Source organism: Nematostella vectensis, chromosome 9 (assembly GCF_932526225.1).
Source record: "Nematostella vectensis chromosome 9, jaNemVect1.1, whole genome shotgun sequence".
Taxonomy (NCBI): Eukaryota; Metazoa; Cnidaria; class Anthozoa; order Actiniaria; family Edwardsiidae; genus Nematostella; species Nematostella vectensis.
Window position 1 is genome coordinate 16,304,468 of NC_064042.1, and position 18,616 is coordinate 16,323,083.

Sequence of the window (18,616 nt, forward strand, 5' to 3'; positions counted from 1 at the left end):
TAAATTTTATCTAGAGTTCTTCAACGTTCTAGATCAGAACTACTGGCTTCGTTACTAAAGCCAAACACACATTTTTATCAGTCTGTAATTTTGTCGTGATATCATGTGATGTTGCAAGCGGACTAATCAATGGAAAACTCTTTGGATTTTCTTATTTGCATTACTCGTCTGTTTGACGGTAATACGACACCATGTTATGAATGCATCGTTGGCATGTTTCATTGATAGCATAGTGCTTACGCTGAAAGACACATAACTCGCCAAGATGATTACACGATTATACACGCATCTTTGTTCTTGTAATGAGTGTTTTGAAATTTAAAAGTGATTTTTGTATAATTGTAATCATGCCTGCTTTTCAACAATCGTGGTTATTTAATTAATTAGTAGTTAGTTTCTTGCTCTTTTGCTTAGTCGGAGGGCTGCTAGCGCTAGAAACGTCGGCGAAACTACTGTGAGAGACTGGAGACAAATGCCACTGTGCTTTCAAAAAGGTGTGAAACATACCATTTCCACCCTATGTTGATTTATTCCCCTAGTATTAGATTCTTCTTTTATGAGAATCCTTCGAACAGATGCAAGAGGGTAAGACTGAGTGCGAATGTTCTGCCTGGGTGTTCACGGCATCCGAGATTGGGTACAACTATGTATTTAAATTAAAAAATAAAATATCTCACCGGGTCTGAGGATTAACAACATTTTTTTCTTGGAAAATTTCGCATGACAAGGTGAGCGTTAAGAAATTTAAATAGCTGATGTTGGTGATGTTGGACTACTATTAATGTAAAGCATTATTAATGTCAAAGAAAACGAGAGCAAAATTAAAATACCTCGGTTTCCAATCCTTTCGAGAACATAAGCCAAGTAAGAGAGAGCATGCGTTTTCAGATGTTTCAGGTTATAGCTATCATGAAACTCTAGCTTGTTGTAGCATTTCAATATCAGTCAAGTTCTAAACCGTTTAATGTTAAATCGCTGGTCACTAATGTTGACTTAGTCAAAATCTTCGTTTACAGAAGGAATTTGCATTAATTTAAAATTTGTTTGTTTGGTTTAAGCGATAGAATTTAGATGTGATCACATGAATTGTTGTCAGGATTTCCATAGGATTAATTTCTTCATATTTGAAACTATATAATAATATTGAAAAAGATGTCACATTTTATTGATGTTCAAACTGTATTCGTGCCCCCATGCCACCCCCCCCCCCCCAAAAAAAAATAAATAAATATAAATGAATGAATGAGTAAATGAATGAATGATTAAATAAAAGAATTAATTAATGAACGGTGGCGTCTCCTGCTTAGGCGGATGGAGTCGTGTTTTTTTTCAGTAGGTACTAGCTCTATGTCGGAAGCGGAGTGGTTAGGATTCAAAAACTCACACGGGGCATATTTTTAAGTTTTACAATGGATGACCCTATGACCGGTTTGACGAAAACACCACAAACACGCATAGAGAAGACACATTTCTCATGTAGGCCTCTTTAGCGCAGTAGGCAGCGCGTGTGTTTCATAATCTGATTTAGAAATCTGAAGGTCGTGATTTAAATCCTCACACGGGGCATTAGAACGTTTTGTTAATAATTTTGAATATGGAACATAAGCTCTTTATAAATATCATATAGCGAAAATCATAAAAAAATTGTATATAGGGCGTATACAGGTTTGCATTGCATAGATAAAACGGGGCTTAATACGTATCCTGGACTCCTGGATTATACATGCCATATAACTGCCCCCAAACCGAGACTCGTTGAAACAGGAAGTCTGACCTGATACTTGGTCAAATAATATAGAAAAGAGAACACCCAAAATCAGTGACTTTTGACGCCCTCCTTAAGACCTCGGAAATTTTTTCACCCCCTTCCCCCATAAAAAGTATCATCTCCCCCCCCCCTCGCTCGGGATAATAAATGAACTTCCCTTCATAAATATAATTTGTAAGCTATTTTTAATTTGTTTTTACATTGGAAAGAATTCACCAAGATAAGACTAAAGGTTAAAGAGTCAAAATAATTTTTCTCAACGGGGAAAACATTATAATGGATTGAGGAGGGTTAAATGTTTTTTTCAAAAAATAATGTCGTTTAGCCGTCAAACACTACTATGTAAGCCATTAACACAAAAAATATTTTTTGGATGTGAAAGAAGATACTAAAAGCTTTAAATTAAGGTGTCTGAGTCTTTGTCAAAAGGGTGAAGATTTAAACCAGGAAAAGTCTGTAATCATTTAATCAAAATAACACTAGAAACCGGGAGTGTTCGTTAAAAAGATGTTTGCTCAAAATAAATTTCAAATAATTTAATGTGTCAAAATTTTTTTTAAATATTCACATTATACAGAATTTGCCTCTGTTATTTAGAGTGCCAAGTTTAAATCTGTTTAAATTTGATCTAACACAGGAAATACAGGGAACAGAACAGGTATATTCAGTTGTACGAATTCTTTTGACAATCTCTACGGCAAACAGAACGAAAGAAAGCTCTTTGAAGATAGAGAAAACACATTTCTCATGTAGGCCTCGTTAGCGCAGTAAGCAGCGCGTCAGTCTCAAAGTCGAATGTAGAAATCTGAAGGTCGTGAGTTCGATCCTCACGCGGGGCATATTTTTTTCTTTTGAAAATGAATGACACTATGACCGGTTTTTCTAAAATACCAGAAACCTACATTGAGAAGACACAGTTCTTATTTTGCCCTTTGACCTGTTAGAAGAAAATACCACAGACAGGCATAGACAAGACACATTTCTCATGTTGGCATTGTTTGTGCAGTAGGCAGCGCGCCAGTCTCATAATCTGATTTAGAAATCTGAAGGTCGTGAGTTCGATCCTCACACGGGGCATAGTTTTTTTCTTTTGAAAATAAATGACTCATGACCTGTTTGACAAAAACCACAAACACGCATTACGAAGACACATTTTTCATGTAAACGTCGTCAGCGCAGTAGGCAGCGCGTCAGTCTAATAGTCGAATGTAGAAATCTGAAGGTCGTGAGTTCGATCCTCACACCGGGCACATTTCTTCTTTTGACAATGAATGACCCTATGACCGGTTTGATTAAAACACCACAAACACGCATAGAGAAGACACATTTCTTACGTAGGCCTCGTTAGCGCACAGGCAGAGAGTCAGTCTCATAACTTTAACTTTTGAAATGAATTACACAATGATCGGATCTAAGAAAACACGACAAACGCACATAGAGAAGACACATTTCCCATGTACGCCTCGTCAGCGCAGAAGGCAGCGCGTCAGTCTCATAATCGAATGTAGATTAGAATGTAGGCACATTTTTAGTACTGAAAATGAATGACACTATGACCAGTTTAACAAAAACACCACAAACACTCATAGAGAAGAAATATTTCTCATGTAGGCCTCGATAGCGCATAGGCGGAGCGTCGTTCTCATAGTTTTTACTATTTTTAATTTTACTAATTTACTAATTTTAATTTTTTACAAACACACATAGAGAAGACACATTTTTCATTCTGCCCTTTATCTCTTAGAAGAAAACACCACAAACACGCAAAAAGAATACACATTTCTCAGGCCTCGTTAGCGCAGTAGGAGCGCGTCAGTCTCAAAATCTGATTTAGAAATCTGAAGGTCGTGAGTTCGATCCTCACACGGGGCATATTTTTTTCTTTTGAAAACGAATGACTCTATGACCGGTTTGACGAAATCACCACAAACACGCATAGAGAAGACATATTTCTCATGTAGACCTCGTTAGCGCATAGGCGGAGCGTCGTTCTCATAATTTTTACTTTTTGAAAATGAATTACACTATGACCGGTTCTAAGAAAACACGACAAACGCACATAGAGAAGACATATTTCCAATTCTGGCCTTTGATCTGTCAGAAGAAAACACCACAAACACGCAGAGAGAAGACACATTTCCCATGTAGGCCTCGTTAGCGCAGAAGGCAGCGCGTCAGTCTCATAATCGAATGAAGAAATCTGAAGGGCGTGATTTCGATCCTCACACTTGGTATAGTTTTTTCTTTTAAAAACGAATGACTCTATGACCGGTTTGACGAAATCACCACAAACACGCATAGAGAAGACATATTTCTCATGTAGACCTCGTTAGCGCATAGGCGGAGCGTCGTTCACATAATTTTTACTTTTGAAAATGAATTACACTTTGACCGGTTTAAAGAAAACAAGACAAACGCACATAGAGAAGACAGAGTTCCCATTCTGGCCTTTGATCTGCCAGAAGAAAACACCTCAAACACGCAGAGAAAAGACACATTTCTCTTGTAGGCCTCGTTAGCGAATAGGCGGAGCGTCGTTCTCATAATTTTTACTTTTTGAAAATGAATTACACTATGACCGGTTCTAAGAAAACACGACAAACGCACATAGAGAAGACATATTTCCAATTCTGGCCTTTGATCTGTCAGAAGAAAACACCACAAACACGCAGAGAGAAGACACATTTCCCATGTAGGCCTCGTTAGCGCAGAAGGCAGCGCGTCAGTCTCATAATCTAATGTAGAAATCTGAAGGTCGTGAGTTCGATCCTCACACGGGGCATATTTTTTTCTTTTGAAAACGAATGACCCTATGACCGGTTTGACGAAAACACCACAAACACGCATAGAGAACACACATTTCTAATGTAGGCCTCGTTAGCGCATAGGCGGAGAGTCGTTCATATAATTTTTACTTTTGAAAATGAATTACACTTTGACCGGTTTGAGGAAAACACGACAAACGCACATAGAGAAGGCACATTTCTCATTTTGGCATTCGATCGTATAGAAAAAAACACCAGAAACACGCATAGAGAAGACACATTTCTCATGTTGTCCTCGTTAGCGCAGTAGGCAGCGCGTCAGTCTCATAATCTGATTTAGAAATCTGAAGGTCGTGAGTTCGATCCTCACACGTGCATATTTTTTTCTTTTGAAAACGTTTGACTCTATGACCATGGGTTTGACGAAAACACAACAAACACGCATAGAGAGTCATATTTCTTATGTAGGCCTCGTTAGCGCATAGGCGGAGAGTCGTTCACATAATTTTTACTTTTGAAAATGAATTTCACTTTGATCGGTTCTAAGAAAACACGACAAACGCACATAGAGAAGGCACATTTCTTATTCTGGCGTATGATCTCATAAAAAAAAAAACACCACAAACACGCATAGAGAACACACATTTCTCATGTTGGCCTCGTTAGCGCAGTAGGCAGCGCGTCAGTCTCATAATCGAATGAAGAAATCTGAAGGGCGTGAGTTCGATCCTCACACGGGGCATATTTTTTTCTTTTGAAAACGAATGACCCTATGACCGGTTTGACGAAAACACCACAAACACGCATAGAGAACACACATTTCTAATGTAGGCCTCGTTAGCGCATAGGCGGAGCGTCGATCTCATAATTTTTACTTTTGAAAATGATTACACTTTGACCGGTTTGAAGAAAACACGACAAACGCACATAGAGAAGGCACATTTCTCATTCTGGCATTCGATCTCATAGAAAAAAACACCAGAAACACGCATAGAGAAGAAACATTACTCATGAAGGCCTCGTTAGCGCAGTAGGCAGCGCGTCAGTCTCATAATCGAATAAAGAAAAATGAAGGGCGTGAGTTCGATCCTCACACGGGGCATAGTTTTTTCTTTTGAAAATGAATGACTCTATGACCGGTTTGACAAAAACACCACAAACACGGATTGAGAAGAAAAATTTATCATGTTGGCCTCATTAGCGCAGTAGGCAGCGCGTCAGTCTCATAATCTGATATAGAAATCTGAAGGTCTTGAGTTCTATCCTCACATCGGGCACATTTTTTCTTTTGAAAATGAATGACCCTATGACCCGGTTTGATTAAAACACCAGAAACACGCATAGAGAAGACACATTTCTCATGTTGGCCTCGTTAGCGCAGTAGGCAGCGCGTCAGTCTCATAATCGAATGAAGAAATCTGAAGGGCGTGAGTTCGATCATCACACGGGGCATAGTTTTTTCTTTTGAAAACGAATGACTCTATGACCGGTTTGATGAAAACACCACAAACACGCATAGAGAAGGCACATTTCTCATTCTGGCATTCGATCTCGTAGAAAAAAACACCAGAAACACGCATAGAGAAGACGGATTAATCATGTTGGCCTCGTTAGCGCAGTAGGCAGCGCGTCAGTCTCATAATCTGATTTAGAAATCTGAAGGTCTTTAGTTCTATCCTCACACCGTGCACATTTTTTTCATTTGACAATGAATGACTCTATGACCGGTTTGACGAAAACACCACAAACACGCATAGAGAATACACATTTCTCATGTAGGCCCCGATAGCGCATAGGCGGAGCGTCGTTCACATAATTTTTACTTTTGAAAATGAATTACACTATCACCGGTTTTAAGAAAACAAGACAAACGCACATAGAGAAGACAGAGTTCCCATTCTGGCCTTTGATCTGCCAGAAGAAAACACCTCAAACACGCAGAGAAAAGACACATTTCTCATGTAGGCCTCGTTATCGAATAGGCGGAGCGTCGTTCTCATAATTTTTACTTTTTGAAAATGAATTACACTATGACCGGTTCTAAGAAAACACGACAAACGCACATAGAGAAGACATATTTCCAATTCTGGCCTTTGATCTGTCAGAAGAAAACACCACAAACACGCAGAGAGAAGACACATTTCCCATGTAGGCCTCGTTAGCGCAGAAGGCAGCGCGTCAGTCTCATAATCTAATGTAGAAATCTGAAGGTCGTGAGTTCGATCCTCACACGGGGCATATTTTTTTCTTTTGAAAACGAATGACCCTATGACCGGTTTGACGAAAACACCACAAACACGCATAGAGAACACACATTTCTAATGTAGGCCTCGTTAGCGCATAGGCGGAGAGTCGTTCACATAATTTTTACTTTTGAAAATGAATTACACTTTGACCGGTTTGAGGAAAACACGACAAACGCACATAGAGAAGGCACATTTCTCATTTTGGCATTCGATCGTATAGACAAAAACACCAGAAACACGCATAGAGAAGACACATTTCTCATGTTGTCCTCGTTAGCGCAGTAGGCAGCGCGTCAGTCTCATAATCTGATTTAGAAATCTGAAGGTCGTGAGTTCGATGCTCACACGTGCATATTTTTTTCTTTTGAAAACTTTTGACTCTATGACCATGGGTTTGACGAAAAAACAACAAACACGCATAGAGAGTCATATTTCTTATGTAGGCCTCGTTAGCGCATAGGCGGAGAGTCGTTCACATAATTTTTACTTTTGAAAATGAATTACACTTTGACCGGTTTGAGGAAAACACGACAAACGCACATAGAGAAGGCACATTTCTCATTCTGGCATTCGATCTCATAGAAAAAAACACCAGAAACACGCATAGAGAAGAAACATTACTCATGAAGGCCTCGTTAGCGCAGTAGGCAGCGCGTCAGTCTCATAATCGAATAAAGAAAAATGAAGGGCGTGAGTTCGATCCTCACACGGGGCATAGTTTTTTCTTTTGAAAATGAATGACTCTATGACCGGTTTGACAAAAACACCACAAACACGGATTGAGAAGAAAAATTTATCATGTTGGCCTCATTAGCGCAGTAGGCAGCGCGTCAGTCTCATAATCTGATATAGAAATCTGAAGGTCTTGAGTTCTATCCTCACATCGGGCACATTTTTTCTTTTGAAAATGAATGACCCTATGACCCGGTTTGATTAAAACACCAGAAACACGCATAGAGAAGACACATTTCTCATGTTGGCCTCGTTAGCGCAGTAGGCAGCGCGTCAGTCTCATAATCGAATGAAGAAATCTGAAGGGCGTGAGTTCGATCATCACACGGGGCATAGTTTTTTCTTTTGAAAACGAATGACTCTATGACCGGTTTGATGAAAACACCACAAACACGCATAGAGAAGGCACATTTCTCATTCTGGCATTCGATCTCGTAGAAAAAAACACCAGAAACACGCATAGAGAAGACGGATTAATCATGTTGGCCTCGTTAGCGCAGTAGGCAGCGCGTCAGTCTCATAATCTGATTTAGAAATCTGAAGGTCTTTAGTTCTATCCTCACACCGTGCACATTTTTTTCATTTGACAATGAATGACTCTATGACCGGTTTGACGAAAACACCACAAACACGCATAGAGAATACACATTTCTCATGTAGGCCCCGATAGCGCATAGGCGGAGCGTCGTTCACATAATTTTTACTTTTGAAAATGAATTACACTATCACCGGTTTTAAGAAAACAAGACAAACGCACATAGAGAAGACAGAGTTCCCATTCTGGCCTTTGATCTGCCAGAAGAAAACACCTCAAACACGCAGAGAAAAGACACATTTCTCATGTAGGCCTCGTTATCGAATAGGCGGAGCGTCGTTCTCATAATTTTTACTTTTTGAAAATGAATTACACTATGACCGGTTCTAAGAAAACACGACAAACGCACATAGAGAAGACATATTTCCAATTCTGGCCTTTGATCTGTCAGAAGAAAACACCACAAACACGCAGAGAGAAGACACATTTCCCATGTAGGCCTCGTTAGCGCAGAAGGCAGCGCGTCAGTCTCATAATCTAATGTAGAAATCTGAAGGTCGTGAGTTCGATCCTCACACGGGGCATATTTTTTTCTTTTGAAAACGAATGACCCTATGACCGGTTTGACGAAAACACCACAAACACGCATAGAGAACACACATTTCTAATGTAGGCCTCGTTAGCGCATAGGCGGAGAGTCGTTCACATAATTTTTACTTTTGAAAATGAATTACACTTTGACCGGTTTGAGGAAAACACGACAAACGCACATAGAGAAGGCACATTTCTCATTTTGGCATTCGATCGTATAGACAAAAACACCAGAAACACGCATAGAGAAGACACATTTCTCATGTTGTCCTCGTTAGCGCAGTAGGCAGCGCGTCAGTCTCATAATCTGATTTAGAAATCTGAAGGTCGTGAGTTCGATGCTCACACGTGCATATTTTTTTCTTTTGAAAACTTTTGACTCTATGACCATGGGTTTGACGAAAAAACAACAAACACGCATAGAGAGTCATATTTCTTATGTAGGCCTCGTTAGCGCATAGGCGGAGAGTCGTTCACATAATTTTTACTTTTGAAAATGAATTACACTTTGACCGGTTTGAGGAAAACACGACAAACGCACATAGAGAAGGCACATTTCTCATTCTGGCATTCGATCTCATAGAAAAAAACACCAGAAACACGCATAGAGAAGACACATTTCTCATGTTGGCCTCGTTAGCGCAGTAGGCAGCGCGTCAGTCTCATAATCGAATGAAGAAGTCTGAAGGGCGTGAGTTCTATCCTCACACGGGGCATAGTTTTTTCTTTTGAAAACGAATGACTCTATGACCGGTTTGACGAAAACACCACAAACACGCATAGAGAATACACATTTCTCATGTAGGCCTCGTTAGCGCATAAGCGTAGCGTCGTTCTCATAATTTTTACTTTTGAAAATGAATTACACAATGACCGGTTCTAAGAAAACACGACAAACGCACATAGAGAAGACACAGTTCCCATTCTGGCCTTTGATCTGCCAGAAGAAAACATCACAAACACGCAGAGAGAAGACACATTTCCCATGTAGGCCTCGTTAGCGCAGTAGGCAGCGCGTCAGTCTCATAATCTGATTTAGAAATCTGAAGGTCGTGAGTTCGATCCTCACACGGGGCATATTTTTTTCTTTTGAAAACTTATGACTCTATGACCATGGGTTTTACGAAAACACCACAAACACGCATAGAGAGTCACATTTCTCATGTAGGGCTCGATAGCGCATAGGCGGAGAGTCGTTCCCATAATTTTTACTTTTGAAAATGAATTACACTTTGATCGGTTCTAAGAAAACACGACAAACGCACAAAGAGAAGGCACATTTCTTATTCTGGCATTTGATCTAATAGAAAAAAACACCACAAACACGCATAGAGAAGACATATTTCTCATGTAGGCCTCGTTAGCGCCTAGGCGGAGCGTCGTTCTCATAATTTTTACTTTTGAAAATGAATTACACTATGACCGGTTCTAAGAAAACACGACAAACGCACATGGAGAAGACATATTTCCAATTCTGGCCTTTGATCTGTCAGAAGAAAACACCACAAACACGCAGAGAGAAGACATATTTCCCATGTAGGCCTCGTTAGCGCAGAAGGCAGCGCGTCAGTCTCATAATCGAATATAGAAATCTGAAGGTAGTGAGTTCGATCCTCACACGGGGCATAATTTTTTCTTTTGAAAACAAATGACATCATGACCGGTTTGACGAAAACACCACAAACACGCATAGAGAACACACATTTCTAATGTAGGCCTCGTTAGCGCATAGGCGGAGAGTCGTTCACATAATTTTTACTTTTGAAAATGAATTACACTTTGACCGGTTTGAGGAAAACACGACAAACGCACATAGAGAAGGCACATTTCTCATTCTGGCATTCGATCGTATAGATAAAAACACCAGAAACACGCATAGAGAAGACACATTTCTCATGTTGGCCTTGTTAGCGCAGTAGGCATCGCGTCAGTCTCATAATCGGATTAAGAAATTTGAAGGGCGTGAGTTCGATCCTCACACGGGGCAAAGTTTTTTCTTTTGAAAATGAATGACTCTATGACCGGTTTGACGTAAACACCACAAACACGCATAGAGAAGACAGATTAATCAAGTTGGCCTTATTAGCGCAGTAGGCAGCGCGTCAGTCTCATAATCTGATTTAGAAATCTAAAGGTCTTGAGTTCGATCCTCACACCGGGCACATTTTTTCTTTTGACAATAAATGACCCTATGACCCGGTTTGATTAAAACACCACAAACACGCATAGAGAAGACACATTTCTCATGTAGGCCTCGTTAGCGCACAGGCGGAGCGTCGTTCTCATAATTTTTACTTTTGAAAATGAATTACACTTTGATCGGTTCTAAGAAAACACGACAAACGCACATAGAGAAGACACAGTTCCCATTCTGGCCATTGATCTGCCAGAAGAAAACATCACAAACACGCAGAGAGAAGACACATTTCCCATGTAATGAATGACTCTATTACCGGTTTGACGAAAACACCACAAACACGCATAGAGAAGACAGATTAATCATGTTGGCCTCGTTAGCGCAGTAGGCAGCGCGTCAGTCTCATAATCTGATTTAGAAATCTGAAGGTCGTGAGTTCGATCCTCACACGGGGCATATTTTTTTCTTTTGAAGACTTTTGACTCTATGACCATGGGTTTGACGAAAACACCACAAACACGCATAGAGAGTCACATTTCTCATGTAGGCCTCGTTAGCGCATATGCGGAGAGTCGTTCTCATAATTTTTACTTTTGAAAATGAATTACACTTTGATCGGTTCTAAGAAAACACGAAAAACGCACATAGAGAAGGCACATTACTCATTCTGGCATTCGATCTCATAGAAAAAAACACCACAAACACGCATAGAGAAGGCACATTTCTCATTCTGGCATTCGATCTCGTAGAAAAAAACACCAGAAACACGCATAGAGAAGACGGATTAATCATGTTGGCCTCGTTAGCGCAGTAGGCAGCGCGTCAGTCTCATAATCTGATTTAGAAATCTGAAGGTCTTTAGTTCTATCCTCACACCGTGCACATTTTTTTCATTTGACAATGAATGACTCTATGACCGGTTTGACGAAAACACCACAAACACGCATAGAGAATACACATTTCTCATGTAGGCCCCGATAGCGCATAGGCGGAGCGTCGTTCACATAATTTTTACTTTTGAAAATGAATTACACTATCACCGGTTTTAAGAAAACAAGACAAACGCACATAGAGAAGACAGAGTTCCCATTCTGGCCTTTGATCTGCCAGAAGAAAACACCTCAAACACGCAGAGAAAAGACACATTTCTCATGTAGGCCTCGTTAGCGAATAGGCGGAGCGTCGTTCTCATAATTTTTACTTTTTGAAAATGAATTACACTATGACCGGTTCTAAGAAAACACGACAAACGCACATAGAGAAGACATATTTCCAATTCTGGCCTTTGATCTGTCAGAAGAAAACACCACAAACACGCAGAGAGAAGACACATTTCCCATGTAGGCCTCGTTAGCGCAGAAGGCAGCGCGTCAGTCTCATAATCTAATGTAGAAATCTGAAGGTCGTGAGTTCGATCCTCACACGGGGCATATTTTTTTCTTTTGAAAACGAATGACCCTATGACCGGTTTGACGAAAACACCACAAACACGCATAGAGAACACACATTTCTAATGTAGGCCTCGTTAGCGCATAGGCGGAGAGTCGTTCACATAATTTTTACTTTTGAAAATGAATTACACTTTGACCGGTTTAAGGAAAACACGACAAACGCACATAGAGAAGGCACATTTCTCATTTTGGCATTCGATCGTATAGAAAAAAACACCAGAAACACGCATAGAGAAGACACATTTCTCATGTTGTCCTCGTTAGCGCAGTAGGCAGCGCGTCAGTCTCATAATCTGATTTAGAAATCTGAAGGTCGTGAGTTCGATGCTCACACGTGCATAATTTTTTCTTTTGAAAACTTTTGACTCTATGACCATGGGTTTGACGAAAAAACAACAAACACGCATAGAGAGTCATATTTCTTATGTAGGCCTCGTTAGCGCATAGGCGGAGAGTCGTTCACATAATTTTTACTTTTGAAAATGAATTACACTTTGACCGGTTTGAGGAAAACACGACAAACGCACATAGAGAAGGCACATTTCTCATTCTGGCATTCGATCTCATAGAAAAAAACACCAGAAACACGCATAGAGAAGACACATTTCTCATGTTGGCCTCGTTAGCGCAGTAGGCAGCGCGTCAGTCTCATAATCGAATGAAGAAGTCTGAAGGGCGTGAGTTCTATCCTCACACGGGGCATAGTTTTTTCTTTTGAAAACGAATGACTCTATGACCGGTTTGACGAAAACACCACAAACACGCATAGAGAATACACATTTCTCATGTAGGCCTCGTTAGCGCATAAGCGTAGCGTCGTTCTCATAATTTTTACTTTTGAAAATGAATTACACAATGACCGGTTCTAAGAAAACACGACAAACGCACATAGAGAAGACACAGTTCCCATTCTGGCCTTTGATCTGCCAGAAGAAAACATCACAAACACGCAGAGAGAAGACACATTTCCCATGTAGGCCTCGTTAGCGCAGTAGGCAGCGCGTCAGTCTCATAATCTGATTTAGAAATCTGAAGGTCGTGAGTTCGATCCTCACACGGGGCATATTTTTTTCTTTTGAAAACTTATGACTCTATGACCATGGGTTTTACGAAAACACCACAAACACGCATAGAGAGTCACATTTCTCATGTAGGGCTCGATAGCGCATAGGCGGAGAGTCGTTCCCATAATTTTTACTTTTGAAAATGAATTACACTTTGATCGGTTCTAAGAAAACACGACAAACGCACAAAGAGAAGGCACATTTCTTATTCTGGCATTTGATCTAATAGAAAAAAACACCACAAACACGCATAGAGAAGACATATTTCTCATGTAGGCCTCGTTAGCGCCTAGGCGGAGCGTCGTTCTCATAATTTTTACTTTTGAAAATGAATTACACTATGACCGGTTCTAAGAAAACACGACAAACGCACATGGAGAAGACATATTTCCAATTCTGGCCTTTGATCTGTCAGAAGAAAACACCACAAACACGCAGAGAGAAGACATATTTCCCATGTAGGCCTCGTTAGCGCAGAAGGCAGCGCGTCAGTCTCATAATCGAATATAGAAATCTGAAGGTAGTGAGTTCGATCCTCACACGGGGCATAATTTTTTCTTTTGAAAACGAATGACATCATGACCGGTTTGACGAAAACACCACAAACACGCATAGAGAACACACATTTCTAATGTAGGCCTCGTTAGCGCATAGGCGGAGAGTCGTTCACATAATTTTTACTTTTGAAAATGAATTACACTTTGACCGGTTTGAGGAAAACACGACAAACGCACATAGAGAAGGCACATTTCTCATTCTGGCATTCGATCGTATAGAAAAAAACACCAGAAACACGCATAGAGAAGACACATTTCTCATGTTGGCCTTGTTAGCGCAGTAGGCATCGCGTCAGTCTCATAATCGGATTAAGAAATTTGAAGGGCGTGAGTTCGATCCTCACACGGGGCAAAGTTTTTTCTTTTGAAAATGAATGACTCTATGACCGGTTTGACGTAAACACCACAAACACGCATAGAGAAGACAGATTAATCAAGTTGGCCTTATTAGCGCAGTAGGCAGCGCGTCAGTCTCATAATCTGATTTAGAAATCTAAAGGTCTTGAGTTCGATCCTCACACCGGGCACATTTTTTCTTTTGACAATGAATGACCCTATGACCCGGTTTGATTAAAACACCACAAACACGCATAGAGAAGACACATTTCTCATGTAGGCCTCGTTAGCGCACAGGCGGAGCGTCGTTCTCATAATTTTTACTTTTGAAAATGAATTACACTTTGATCGGTTCTAAGAAAACACGACAAACGCACATAGAGAAGACACAGTTCCCATTCTGGCCATTGATCTGCCAGAAGAAAACATCACAAACACGCAGAGAGAAGACACATTTCCCATGTAATGAATGACTCTATTACCGGTTTGACGAAAACACCACAAACACGCATAGAGAAGACAGATTAATCATGTTGGCCTCGTTAGCGCAGTAGGCAGCGCGTCAGTCTCATAATCTGATTTAGAAATCTGAAGGTCGTGAGTTCGATCCTCACACGGGGCATATTTTTTTCTTTTGAAGACTTTTGACTCTATGACCATGGGTTTGACGAAAACACCACAAACACGCATAGAGAGTCACATTTCTCATGTAGGCCTCGTTAGCGCATATGCGGAGAGTCGTTCTCATAATTTTTACTTTTGAAAATGAATTACACTTTGATCGGTTCTAAGAAAACACGACAAACGCACATAGAGAAGGCACATTACTCATTCTGGCATTCGATCTCATAGAAAAAAACACCAGAAACACGCATAGAGAAGACACATTTCTCATGTTGGCCTCGTTAGCGCAGTAGGCAGCGCGTCAGTCTCATAAGCGAATGAAGAAATCTGAAGGGCGTGAGTTCGATCCTCACACGGGGCATATTTTTTTCTTTTGAAAACTTTTGACTCTATGACCATGGGTTTGACGAAAACACCACAAACACGCACAGAGAGTCATATTTCTCATGTAGGCCTTGTTAGCGCATAGGCGGAGAGTCGTTCACATAATTTTTACTTTTGAAAATGAATTACACTTTGACCGGTTTGAGGAAAACACGACAAACGCACATAGAGAGGGCACATTTCTCATGTTGGCCTCGTTAGCGCAGTAGGCAGCGCGTCAGTCTCATAAGCGAATGAAGAAATCTGAAGGGCGTGAGTTCGATCCTCACACGGGGCATAGTTTTTTCTTTTGAAAACGAATGACTCTATGACCGGTTTGACGAAAACACCACAAACACGCAGAGAAAAGACACATTTCTCATGTAGGCCTCGTTAGCGAATAGGCGGAGCGTCGTTCTCATAATTTTTACTTTTTGAAAATGAATTACACTATGACCGGTTCTAAGAAAACACGACAAACGCACATAGAGAAGACATATTTCCAATTCTGGCCTTTGATCTGTCAGAAGAAAACACCACAAACACGCAGAGAGAAGACACATTTCCCATGTAGGCCTCGTTAGCGCAGAAGGCAGCGCGTCAGTCTCATAATCTAATGTAGAAATCTGAAGGTCGTGAGTTCGATTCTCACACGGGGCAAATTTTTTCTTTTGAAAACGAATGACCCTATGACCGGTTTGACGAAAACACCACAAACACGCATAGAGAACACACATTTCTAATGTAGGCCTCGTTAGCGCATAGGCGGAGCGTCGATCTCATGATTTTTACTTTTGAAAATGAATTACACTTTGACCGGTTTGAAGAAAACACGACAAACGCACATAGAGAAGGCACATTTCTCATTCTGGCATTCGATCTCATAGAAAAAAACACCAGAAACACGCATAGAGAAGACACATTTCTCATGTTGGCCTCGTTAGCGCAGTAGGCAGCGCGTCAGTCTCATAATCTGATTTAGAAATCTGAAGGTCGTGAGTCGGATCCTCACACGGGGCATATTTTTTTCTTTTGAAAACTTTTGACTCTATGACCATGGGTTTGACGAAAACACCACAAACACGCATAGAGAGTCACATTTCTCATGTAGAGCAAGAAGCGCATATGAAATAGCGCATATGCGGAGAGTCGTTCTCATAATTTTTACTTTTGAAAATGATTACACTTTGACCGGTTTGAAGAAAACACGACAAACGCACATAGAGAAGGCACATTTCTCATTCTGGCATTCGATCTCATAGAAAAAAACACCAGAAACACGCATAGAGAAGAAACATTACTCATGAAGGCCTCGTTAGCGCAGTAGGCAGTGCGTCAGTCTCATAATCGAATGAAGAAAAATGAAGGGCGTGAGTTCGATCCTCACACGGGGCATAGTTTTTTCTTTTGAAAATGAATGACTCTATGACCGGTTTGACAAAAACACCACAAACACGCATTGAGAAGAAAAATTTATCATGTTGGCCTCATTAGCGCAGTAGGCAGCGCGTCAGTCTCATAATCTGATATAGAAATCTGAAGGTCTTGAGTTCTATCCTCACATCGGGCACATTTTTTCTTTTGACAATGAATGACCCTATGACCGGTTTGACGAAAACACCAGAAACACGCATAGAGAAGACACATTTCTCATGTTGGCCTCGTTAGCGCAGTAGGCAGCGCGTCAGTCTCATAATCGAATGAAGAAATCTGAAGGGCGTGAGTTCGATCATCACACGGGGCATATTTTTTTCTTTTGAAAACGAATGACTCTATGACCGGTTTGATGAAAACACCACAAACACGCATAGAGAAGGCACATTTCTCATTCTGGCATTCGATCTCGTAGAAAAAAAACACCAGAAACACGCATAGAGAAGACGGATTAATCATGTTGGCCTGGTTAGCGCAGTAGGCAGCGCGTCAGTCTCATAATCGAATGAAGAAATCTGAAGGGCGTGAGTTCGATCATCACACAGGGCATAGTTTTTTCTTTTGAAAACGAATGACTCTATGACCGGTTTGATGAAAACACCACAAACACGCATAGAGAAGGCACATTTCTCATTCTGGCATTCGATCTCGTAGAAAAAAAACACCAGAAACACGCATAGAGAAGACGGATTAATCATGTTGGCCTCATTAGCGCAGTAGGCAGCGAGTCAGTCTCATAATCTGATTTAGAAATCTGAAGGTCTTTAGTTCTATCCTCACACCGGGCACATTTTTTCATTTGACAATGAATGAGCCTATGACCCGGTTTGATTAAAACACCACAAACACGCATAGAGAAGACACATTTCTCATGTAGGCCTCGATAGCGCATAGGCGGAGCGTCGTTCACATAATTTTTACTTTTGAAAATGAATTACACTATCACCGGTTTTAAGAAAACACGACAAACGCACATAGAGAAGACACAGTTCCCATTCTGGCCTTTGATCTGCCAGAAGAAAACACCTCAAACATGCAGAGAAAAGACACATTTCTCATGTAGGCCTCGTTAGCGCATAGGCGGAGCGTCGTTCTCATAATTTTTACTTTTTAAAATGAATGACACTATGACCGGTTCTAAGAAAACACGACAAACGCACATAGATAAGACATATTCCCAATTCTGGCGTTTGATCTGTCAGAAGAAAACACCACAAACACGCAGAGAGAAGACACATTTCCCATGTAGGCCTCGTTAGCGCAGAAGGCAGCGCGTCAGTCTCATAATCTAATGTAGAAATCTGAAGGTCGTGAGTTCGATCCTCACACGGGGCATATTTTTTTTTTTGAAAACGAATGACCCTATGACCGGTTTGACGAAAACACCACAAACACGCATAGAGAACACACATTTCTAATGTAGGCCTCGTTAGCGCATAGGCGGAGCGTCGATCTCATAATTTTTACTTTTTGAAAATGAATTACACTATGACCGGTTTGAAGAAAACACGACAAACGCACATAGAGAAGGCACATGTCTCATTCTGGCATTCGATCTCATAGAAAAAAACACCAGAAACACGCATAGAGAAGACACATTTCTCATGTTGGCCTCGTTAGCGCAGTAGGCAGCGCGTCAGTCTCATAATCTGATTTAGAAATCTGAAGGTCGTGAGTTGGATCCTCACACGGGGCATATTTTTTTCTTTTGAAAACTTTTGACTCTATGACCATGGGTTTGACGAAAACACCACAAACACGCATAGAGAACACACATTTCTAATGTAGGCCTCGTTAGCGCATAGGCGGAGCGTCGATCTCATAATTTTTACTTTTGAAAATGATTACACTTTGACCGGTTTGAAGAAAACACGACAAACGCACATAGAGAAGGCACATTTCTCATTCTGGCATTCGATCTCATAGAAAAAAACACCAGAAACACGCATAGAGAAGACACTTTTCTTATGTTGGCCTCGTTAGCGCAGTAGGCAGCGCGTCAGTCTCATAATC

The 18,616-nt window shown here is 40.7% G+C and overlaps 9 non-coding genes across 9 annotated transcripts; all 9 read left to right on the forward strand.

Moving 5' to 3' along the window:
- Window positions 1-2,521: 2,521 nt before the first annotated feature.
- Trnal-caa lies at window positions 2,522-2,607 on the forward strand. The gene is given in 2 exon segments: window positions 2,522-2,558; window positions 2,572-2,607. It is a non-coding gene; the product is annotated as a tRNA-Leu (tRNA).
- Window positions 2,608-3,555: 948 nt separating this feature from the next.
- On the forward strand, window positions 3,556-3,640 carry Trnal-caa. The gene is given in 2 exon segments: window positions 3,556-3,591; window positions 3,605-3,640. It is a non-coding gene; the product is annotated as a tRNA-Leu (tRNA).
- Window positions 3,641-5,189: 1,549 nt separating this feature from the next.
- Window positions 5,190-5,275, forward strand: Trnam-cau. Its single transcript is given in 2 exon segments — window positions 5,190-5,226; window positions 5,240-5,275. It is a non-coding gene; the product is annotated as a tRNA-Met (tRNA).
- Window positions 5,276-9,628: 4,353 nt separating this feature from the next.
- Trnam-cau lies at window positions 9,629-9,714 on the forward strand. Its single transcript is given in 2 exon segments — window positions 9,629-9,665; window positions 9,679-9,714. It is a non-coding gene; the product is annotated as a tRNA-Met (tRNA).
- A 1,430-nt stretch (window positions 9,715-11,144) lies between these two features.
- Trnam-cau lies at window positions 11,145-11,230 on the forward strand. Its single transcript is given in 2 exon segments — window positions 11,145-11,181; window positions 11,195-11,230. It is a non-coding gene; the product is annotated as a tRNA-Met (tRNA).
- A 1,972-nt stretch (window positions 11,231-13,202) lies between these two features.
- Trnam-cau lies at window positions 13,203-13,288 on the forward strand. The gene is given in 2 exon segments: window positions 13,203-13,239; window positions 13,253-13,288. It is a non-coding gene; the product is annotated as a tRNA-Met (tRNA).
- A 1,430-nt stretch (window positions 13,289-14,718) lies between these two features.
- Window positions 14,719-14,804, forward strand: Trnam-cau. The gene is given in 2 exon segments: window positions 14,719-14,755; window positions 14,769-14,804. It is a non-coding gene; the product is annotated as a tRNA-Met (tRNA).
- Window positions 14,805-15,081: 277 nt separating this feature from the next.
- Trnam-cau lies at window positions 15,082-15,167 on the forward strand. The gene is given in 2 exon segments: window positions 15,082-15,118; window positions 15,132-15,167. It is a non-coding gene; the product is annotated as a tRNA-Met (tRNA).
- A 214-nt stretch (window positions 15,168-15,381) lies between these two features.
- Trnam-cau lies at window positions 15,382-15,467 on the forward strand. The gene is given in 2 exon segments: window positions 15,382-15,418; window positions 15,432-15,467. It is a non-coding gene; the product is annotated as a tRNA-Met (tRNA).
- Window positions 15,468-18,616: the final 3,149 nt, after the last annotated feature.